Source organism: Triticum dicoccoides, chromosome 1B, assembly GCF_002162155.2.
Source record: "Triticum dicoccoides isolate Atlit2015 ecotype Zavitan chromosome 1B, WEW_v2.0, whole genome shotgun sequence".
NCBI lineage: Eukaryota > Viridiplantae > Streptophyta > Magnoliopsida > Poales > Poaceae > Triticum > Triticum dicoccoides.
In genome coordinates, this window is record NC_041381.1 from 661,245,058 (window position 1) to 661,254,603 (window position 9,546).

At 42.3% G+C, this 9,546-nt stretch overlaps 1 pseudogene; it reads right to left on the reverse strand.

Moving 5' to 3' along the window:
• Window positions 1-2,541: 2,541 nt before the first annotated feature.
• On the reverse strand, window positions 2,542-3,684 carry LOC119311594 (annotated as a pseudogene).
• Between the last annotated feature and the right edge of the window lie 5,862 nt (window positions 3,685-9,546).

The following is a 9,546-nucleotide window of genomic DNA, read 5'->3' on the forward strand; positions in this document are numbered from 1 at the left end:
ATTATGGATTGAAAAATATTGCATGGTTAAAAGAAGGAATTTGGGAAGAGTTCACCGGTTTTGAAACAAAGTTCATGGAATTGGAAAAAAAGTTCAGAATTTTAAAAAATGTTTACCAATATGAAAAAATGTTCCCAAATTTGGGAAAAGGTTCATCAATTTTGGAAGAAAAACGTTCATGAATTTGGAAATGGTTAATGGATTTGAAAAAAAGATATATCATGGATTAGAAAATACATCTCGGATTTTGGCAACATATCATGAATTTGGAAGAAGTTCACAGATTTCTAAAAAATCACAAATTTGAAAAAATATTTGCGGATTCACAAAAAAGTACACTAATTTGAAAAAGTATGTGTTTTTAAAAAGGTTCATTAATTTGAAAAAAGATTATGTGTTTTGAAAAGAAATTTGCGAATATGAAGAAAAATTTCAAATTTTCTAAAAGTTGCTCACATAAAAAACGAAAGATAAAAAATAAAAGATGAAAAATAAAAAGAAAAAAGAAAAGGAAAAGAAAAGAACGATATATAACAAAGGAGGAGAAGTGCATTGAGAAAAATAACGCACTCTAAAGTGTAGAGAATTGCCTTGCTAAATAAAACAATGCACAATGCCTTGCTAATAGCACGCTCATAGCGTATTTTTACGGCAAGCTATTTTCTGCGTGCTGTTTTTTTTCCTTGAGCAGTACTCCCTCCATTCTACACTGTAGTGCGCCCGCGCTTCCCGAGATATAAGTTTGACCATAAATTTAACCAACGAGCCCAACTACGGCGGGAGCAAAAATTATACCCACTGAATTCAAATTCAGTGGTATAATTTTTGCTCCCGCTACACTCGATCTCGGGAAGCGTGGGCGCACTATATTATGAAATAAAGGGAGTAGTAGTAGTGGGCACAACAAACGAGTTGTTGCACATGGTTACTGTGTGTTGGAAGGAAACAACAAGGTATAGACGTAGCACGAAATAAAAATCCCGTGACCTGTCACTGGTGCGTGATTGTCGATGTGGCCGACACCGGAATGCCTCCGATGTTACGGTTTCACAGATTGTTTTTCAGCGTTTCGCATCATCACTAAGGACAAGAATGAAGAGAAACAGGAAAAGATATTCTAGAAAATTATCTTCTACTCCCTCCGCTACTAAATATTTGTTTTTTTAGAGATTTAACAAATGACTACATACGAAATAAAAATAAATGAATCTACACTTTAAAATATATCTATATACATCTGTATGTGATTAGTTCATTTAAAATCTCTAAAAAAATAAATATTTAGGAACGAATGGAGTACAATGAAATCAATCCTCAAAAAATGGACAAGCAAGTCAAAGCCGTTGTTGTCAAAGAGTACAGCACTGAAGCCTCCGATTCTAGTGAAAATTTTGTGATCGCCGGGCTAGCCATATGCACACCTTTTTCAAGTTCGACTGCTCCGAAGATGAGGATGAACACCTCATTTTCCTCATGGCAAGAGAGAGCAAGGAAAATGCTCCTACTTTTGCGTCAATGTACTAATGGAGATAGTGACGATGAAGTTGAAGAAGATGATTGAAACCTATACATTTATGAGAACTCTTAATGGTCATTTTTAGAGCATCTCTAGCCTATCCCTAAAAAATAGAGAAGTAAACGACCGAATAAACTTCAGTGGAGTACTTGTACTGCAGTAAGATTTGATCGTTTCTAAATTTAGCGGAGTAAGATTTTGTTTGGCTCATACATTTCTTCGAAACTTACTATGCGGTGTAGCGACCGTGGTGACCACACCTACAACAATGAAGAGCACGTCGGACATGCCTGTCGCGTGAGCCGGCTGCAGCACCGGCCTGGCAGCTCTGTACTTCAATGACGTCCAGCAGTGCAATGTCAGAGTGGTTGGATTTTGCGTGCTTACTCGTTGCCTTGGTGTGATTGATTGAATAGTTGTCTTGCGCCGCTGGAGGGACGACGACGGCGGTGCCACAGGACTGGCGGCCACGCGTACGAGGTTGTCGTCTCGTATAGACTTTAGGTTTTTTATAAGTTTTTAGTTAAACGATCAAAATATCGATCTTTTATTGCAAATTATATCTGAATTTTAATGAAATCCGCCGTGTTTGCACAAATTTCATCATGTTAATTAAAAAAGTGGTTGAAATGTCTGCGAGCAGCATTGGATGGCGGCTCCCGCATCTATGTCCATGGATTGGTCCCCTGCGAAAGGAAATTTGCCGATAGCCGTTGGAGATGCCCTTACAAATCTTTAGACAATTTTTTTAGCTTTATCCTACTTTTTACGAAAACACTTAAAATCTGAACTGTTCTGACATCGCAAATCTGACATTTTTTTAATAACAATTTCCGTTGCAGTGATGATGGAAAATTTAGTTTGAAACAAAATTGAAATCAGATTTGTTAGTGGAGTTCTTTTTTAGAACTTTTGCTTTGAAAATAAATAAAAAAACTTTTGTTTTAGACCTGGCGCGCACATACACATGGTCCGTGATGATGACAAATTTAGTTTGCGATTAGATTTGTAGTGGAGTTCTTTTTGGAAACTTTTGCTTTAGACCCGGCGATACGAGCGCACATACACATGGTTACTGTGACGTGGGGATGCCAAAGCTAAATCCGGTTCCCTGCAGCGCCTCTTGGACGATCTTATCGAGCCTTGCCGCCATCTCCGGCGTCATGTGGTTGCTCCGGTCGTCGGCGACCCCCTTCCTGACGGAGGAATGCTCCCCCGTCTTTTCACCACTCTGGTTCACCCCAGGCTCCATTAGCTTCTCCATGCCGCAGAGCTCCAAGATGGCGTCCACGACGCCGGCCTCCGAGAACGCGCACCCCAGGAACTCCGCCAGCCTCCTGAGATTGCCCTGCGGCTCTCGCAGCATCTCCTCGCACCTGAGGAACAGCACCTTGCGTGGCCTTCTTCGGCAATGCTCGAGGGCGTTGCGCCAGCAAGGGCCCCCGCCGTTGCGGCCCTGGCAGAACAAATCGAAGACCGCGTCGAACCGAGCCCCCTCGGGGTCGTCCGGAACGCACGCGCGCAATGACCGCCACCAGGAGACCACCACGTCCTTGGCTCCCGGCAGATGTACACGATCCGGCACCCGGAGCCGTCTCCGGCGATGCGGTCCGGCAGCAGGGACAGCGGGAAGTGGGTGAAGAAGATGCGCGGGGAGGGGTAGGCCTTGAGGACGCCTCGCGCGACGTCGTCCGGCTGCCGGAAGACCGTCTTGATGGACAGGACGCAGGCGTGCGGGCTTTGGCGGCGCAGCGGGTGGTCGCGGTGGGACGGCGGGTGCGCGCCGCGGTGCACGGTGGCGAAGGCGAGCGCCGAGAGCCACGTGGTGCCGGACTTGGGGCAGCTCACGAGGAAGACGTCCGTGGGCTCGGCCTCGAAGCGGCGGCGGGCTGCCGCCAGGGCCAGCAGGTTGCTCTCCGGGAGCCAGTACCCGCGGTACTGCCGCCTCTGCGAGCCGGCGAACGGCAGCAGGAACCGCTTCTCGACAGGCAGCGAGGGGATGAGCTCGGCAAGGTTGTCGGCGTCCTCGTTCCCGGCCATACCCAGGCAGCTACGCTTGGCTTCTTGCCCACCTCGAATACCAGCAACCAAAAGTGAAAATAACCATGGATGAAGTATGGTTCGGGTACATTTGGAATTCATCCATCCCGCTGTGATTAGTTCTTCCAAAATGGCTGAGAATGATCTGTGAGTAATTGCAGCTTGGTTGATCCTGTCAGTGGCACCCACCTTCATCCAAACTTTCCTCGTGCGGCTGCAATCAAACAACGCAAGGCGATTATCTTCCTTACCCTCTTTACATACGTGGCAGATCACTAGAGATTTGATACTCGGTGTCAGTGACACAATCTTATCCTTTTGGAATATATCACCAAACATCCAGAGAAAAACAGGTCCATACCCAGTTGCTACTGCACATATATCATGTTATCATTAATAAGTATACAAATCAGCTGGACGCACATGTGTCAGATTGTTCGCTTGGCTGTGCTGTTCATTCAGTGCCGGGTGCAGCACACAGCTGCAAGTAAAAATGGCCACCTGAAATAACGTGGCTTCGACATTGAATTGCGCATAAAATTTGGCTGCCCACCATGAATGAGACGATCAAGTACATGATCATCTTCCAAGCTAGGTGCTGGGATCACCCATTATAGTTATCAGCTTCGTTACAAAGTTCTGAACAAAAGGAATGGTCGACAAGGGCGTTATGTCGCAGCTCCCACGACCTGCAGTTCAGATACTCCCCACCACTCTTACGTCTCTCCTATGATGATTTGATTGGGAGGGATATGCATACGGCTATATATTTCGGCACTGTCAGGACCTCGTGCCCTCGACATCCGAAGAACAACTAAAGCTGTCCTCTGAAGAACGACAGGCGCCCCAAGATTAATATTCAGTTAAGCGATGGCCAGGATATTCTGGGAGAAGTTTAATCTTCGCAATCAAGCGCTGCAAATAATAACATGGATAAAGCATGTAAGCATCATAAGAAAACGAGGGCCTAGGGAGCGGGAGGCCGATCCATGCATTGGGCGCTGGAAGCCGAACCGAGCGGCTTGATCAACACATTCACTTCATCACGCAGGTCCTTGACCTCTCCTCTCATCAGAGCATTCTCTTGGCGTAGCTTCTCCATTTCAGTAGCCGCGGGCTCTTCGGCTTCTTGTTCAGCACTAGTTTCTGCTTCTATATTCTCACTCTCATCGTTCGGATAAGTCTTGGCACCGGCAGTGTCTCTCGCTGCTCGAGCCACCGCCACCGGTGGAGCCATTGTTGGTGTCTTATGTTCCAAAGTTGCAGGTTGTCCAGTAGCAGTTTGCTCCTTCATATCTGCACCCAAACCAGTCAAGCAAGTCTTGGCCGGTCGAACCTCAGGCGGCCCCTGCTTAGTCCCCACATGAGTGTCTTGGTGTGCTAATGTCTCCATATCAATTTCCAGGACTTCTATTCTATCACTGTGTATATTTGGCGTACATATTTGATAAATTTTAAATACTTGGTTAATATTTTTAAACGTTTTATGTAAAGTGTTTCTAATATATGGAATATTTCGAAGTATAATAAAAAATAAAAAATAAAGCAAAAAAAACAAAAACAAAAAGTGTGACAAAAAAAGAGGAAAAAAGGCAGTGACCTGTGGCCTCCCGGGCGCTGGGCCGGCCATTTAGTCAGGCGCGAGACATACCGTACGTCTCGTTATAAGTGAGACATATGTGTGGCTGAGGTGAGTGATATGCATCGCTCACTGCAAGCTACAAGCGTCAAGTCGCCCGCGTCGGTAATGCAGATGGGCTTAGCCTAGTAAGCTCATGTCTATTTTTTTTAGTTTTTTCTCATTTTTGCTTTTTTCGGACGGTTTAATTTAAATTTGACAAGAAAACCCAAGAATACATAATTTTTTGTTAATTAAAAAAATAACGTGAATTCAAAAAATGTTCATGCAATCCAAAATATTAGTTACTTCATAAATTGTTCGTGAATTCAAAAAATGTTACCGAATTCAAAATAAGTGGGAATTAGAGAAAAGTCTGAGAATTCAAAATTGGTCACGAATTTTAAAAAGTGAGCAAACATTAAAAAATGTTCATGGATTATAAAAAATTTCGTGAGTTCAAGCATTGTTCACGAATTTTAAAAAGTGAGCAAAAATTTGAAAAATGTTCATGGATTCTAAAAAATTTCATGAGTTCAAGCATTGTTCACGAATCCTGAACATGTTATGGAAAATTTGATTATTATTTTAAGTTGTAAACAATTTTATAATTTTGGGAAAAATGGAAACACGAATAAAATATTGAAATTTTAAAATATTATAAGAAATTCTGAACATTTTTTGAAAACTCATTTTTTTTGAAATTGTGGACACTTTTTGAAAATGTGAACAAACTTTGAAATTTGTGAACATTATTTGAAATTGTGAATATTTTTAATTTTTGAACAGTTTTTAAAAAGGAAGACATTTTAATTTTTTTTGAACATTTAAAAAAAAGCTTGAACTAATTTTGAAATCTTGAACAATATTTTTTAAAGAATGAATAATTCATGAAAACTCAAACAACTTTTTGGATTTGTTTCTCGGCTCAATGTTGGTCGATGGGGAACTTTAGGAACCAACTTAGAATTGAGTGGGTGATCCTTCAACAATCTATTGATCGTATGTCCAAAATCATCCCCTTTTTGCAGCAATTGAAGCCGGTGGTGCAGATGAAGGACATACAAGCGTTGGAGCTCACGGTTAACAAGATCGTACTAATGTACTCACAACCCAAACCCCTATGAATATGAGATTTGTCGATGCCGCATGTGCCCATTTTGGTATGTTCCGCGAACATGTAATAACTAAACTTGTGTGTGTTGGTTGTGGTGGTTTCATTAATTTAAAGTTGAGCTCTGCTTGAGCCTTTGGTTCTAACTTAGATTGTTCTCTTGGCCCATAATTAAACAATAATATCATGATCAAAGCATCATGATAAATTTTCCCTAAGAAGTAACTGCGAAAAATTAATTTGCATTTAGGAATATACTAATTTAGTTCTCCAATCTTTTCACCATTTTATTGATTCCCAAGATGACTCACCTGATTAGAATAATAACCAAGAGAACCAATTAACATCACAACAACAAGCCACAGTATCAATTGATTGATGGATCTACTTTTCCTCGAAGGCCGCAACCATCACCGGCATCGGCGACGAGGCCATTGTATCCTTCTCTTCATGCACCTCTTTCTCCTCGGCGTTGGCGGCAACCTGTAGATCTTTTGCGATTGCGAGGTGGATGTGGGTGATCTGTTCGAGGCCAGAGAACATGTCGTCGGGGCAGTCGCAAGACTCCATGAAGGCATCGAGCGAGTGCTCGAAGTCTTTGAGCGTCTTCGCACAGCCGGGCTTGCGAGTGGTCTCGACGGTAGCGATGACAAGCGCGGCATAGGCAATAGCGTTGACGCCCACAAACATGGCCATTGGAGTGGAAGAGGTTACTAGATCTCACCGCACCGATTTTTGTTCGGCGAGCTCGGTCTCACTTTCTTATATATAACTCCTCTTAATAATGCCTATTTAATTTATCGATCACTATGTATATCCCGGTATGAGTAAGAGTAGTTGTTAGTATCTTTCTGTATATATTGGGAATCATATCGTTGATTTATTATGTGTAAGGATTTATTGTTGTGTATTGACGACAAAGATTTTGCACCTAAAAGATTTATGTCGTGCCACGAAAGCAATACCCTCCAGAAAGTGACACGTGCATCATGGGTTTGGTGCAAGGGATCGACGGTGATGTGAATTAAATTACAACCTGCAGAGTATATTGCAGTGTGCACCACATAATAGCTACATGGATATAATAGATGGGTTTTGTCACCTATACCATTGATTTAGACATTTCATTGTGATAATCCTTGGTAAGGTGTGCACAGACTCAAGAAAAAATGTGTCCAGTAAAGGATCAAGGGTGTCGACTAGAAGGGGCTTAATAGGTGTCTACAAAGTGTTAACCTTTTTGGGTAAGTTTAGGATTCCGAAATATGTGTGCTCTAAAAATAAGCGATTCACCCTAATTGACTAGATACAACTAGCAAGAAAGATAAACAATATCAACTAAACAAGGAATGGTCAAGTAATATGATTAACCAAAGGGGAATAGCAACGAAGTGATTTATCCCGAAGCTCATGTCCTTTGGGGGTGGGGAGGGGTTCTAATCTCCGCTGGAAAGGCTTTGGTCACAATGCTTCCCAACTACAATGATTGCTTAGTTTCTTCTCTTTGTGCTTGATACATCTCCAATGTATCTATAATTTATGAAATATTCATACCATGTTTACAACAATTTTATATGGTTTTGGTATGATTTGGTTAGAACTAACCCGGACTGACGCTGTTTTCAGCACAACTATCATTGGTGTTTTTTGTGCAGAAATAAAAGCTCTCGGAATGGGCTAAAAATTTACGATGATTTTTCATGGACCAAAAGAGACCCTCGAAGCTTCAAGGAAGGACCAGGAGCCTCACGAGGAAGCGACAAGCCTGGGGGCACCCCCCAAGGCGCGCCTACCGAGCTTGTCGCTCCCTCGTGGGCCCCCTTGACGTGAAACCAATGCCAAAAATTTCTATAAATACCAAAAACCCTAGAAAGCAGCCTAGAATTTTCGCTCCGCCGCCGCAAGCCTCTGTACCGAAGCGATCTCAGCTGGAGGTCTGCTTTGGCACTCTGCTCGAGGGGGAAATCATCACCGAAGGCCATCTTTATCATCCCGATGGCCACCATGACGAGGAGGGAGTAGTTCACCCTCGGGGCTGAGGGTATGTAGCACTAGCTATGTGTTTGATCTCTCTCTCTCTCTCTCTCTCTCTCTCTCTCTCTCTCTCTCTTGTGTTCTTGATTTGGCATGATCTTGATGACCGCAAGCTTTGTTAATATAGTTGGATCATATGGTGTTTCTCCATCTCTATCTTGTTGTGATGAATTGAGTTTTTACCTTTGATGTTTCACTATTATCGGATTGAATACCTTTTGGGTTTGAGAACACTTGATGTATGTCTTGCATGTGGATACCCGTGGTGACAATGGGGTGTTCTATTGATTCACTTGATATATGTTTTCGTATTCAACTTGTGGATTATCGTGAGATTGGAGTAATCTATGCATAGGGGTTTATACACGTTTACGTCCTTCTTTCTCCGGTAGAAACCTTGGGGAACTCTTCGAAGTTCTTTGTGTTGGATTGTATGTTATGAATCTGAGTTGTTTGATGCATATGGAATAATCAACTAACGGATACTTGTGGTGACATTGGAGTATCTAGGTGACATTAGAGTTGGTTGATGTGTATCATATGGTGTTATTTTAGTATGAACTGTAGGGTTGTTTGTGACACTTATAGGGATGGCTCAATAGATTGATCGAAAAAGATAACTTTGAGGTGGTTTCGTACCCTACGACAATTTTTTCTTATGTACTTAGCTTGATAAGAACTTTGGAGTGATTCTTTGTCGGACATTGAGGGATTGTTATATGATTCAATTATGTTAGCACTGTTGAGATATTGCACTAGCAAAAGTATGAACCCTAGGTCTTGTTTCTAAGCATTGCAATACCGTCCGTGCTCCGTTTTATCACTTGCTACCTTGCTATTTTTTATTTCCAAATTACAAAAACTTATATCTACTATCAGTACTACACTTGTATCACCATCTCTTCGCCCCACTAGTGCACCTATACAATTTGCCATTGTATTGGATGTGTTGGGACACACGAGATTTCTTGTATTTGATTGCAGGGTTTTTTGACAGAGACCATCTTCATCCTACGCCTCCCACGGATTGATAAGCCTTAGGTCATCCACTTGAGGGAAAATTGTTACTGTCCTACAAAACTATACGCTTGGAGGCCCAACACGAGTTTACAAGAATAAGTTGTGTAGTAAACATCAGAGATTCAAAAAATGAAGCCCGGACACAACAACTAAGGGTAGGTCTTGAATGTCATTGCTACTGCAATATAGTATCGCTATGTAGTA